The following is a 343-nucleotide window of genomic DNA, read 5'->3' as shown; positions in this document are numbered from 1 at the left end:
TCTGTTTATGTCTTCCTCTATCTCTTTTTTAAATGTCCTGTAGTTTTCTGAGTACAGGTCTTTTAACTCCTTAGTTAAGTTTATTTCTATGTATCTTAATCTTATGGTGCAATGGTAAATGGGTGTTTTTTTTTAGTTTCTCTTTCTAAACTATTGGTTTAGAAAGAGTTCATTATTGGTGTATAAAAATGCCATAGATTTCTGGGTGTTAATTTTGTATCCTGTTATATTGCTAAATTCACTTATTAGGTCTAGTAGTTTTTTGATGGAGTCTTTGGGGTTTTCTATGTACAGTGTCATGTCATCTGTGAATAAGGACAGTTTTACTTCTTCTTTTCCAATT

The sequence above is a fragment of the Myotis brandtii genome, unplaced genomic scaffold (genome assembly GCF_000412655.1).
Source record: "Myotis brandtii unplaced genomic scaffold, ASM41265v1 scaffold206, whole genome shotgun sequence".
Classification (NCBI taxonomy): Eukaryota; Metazoa; Chordata; class Mammalia; order Chiroptera; family Vespertilionidae; genus Myotis; species Myotis brandtii.
The sequence above is the reverse complement of the archived record's forward strand: the minus strand, read 5'-3'. Positions refer to the sequence as shown.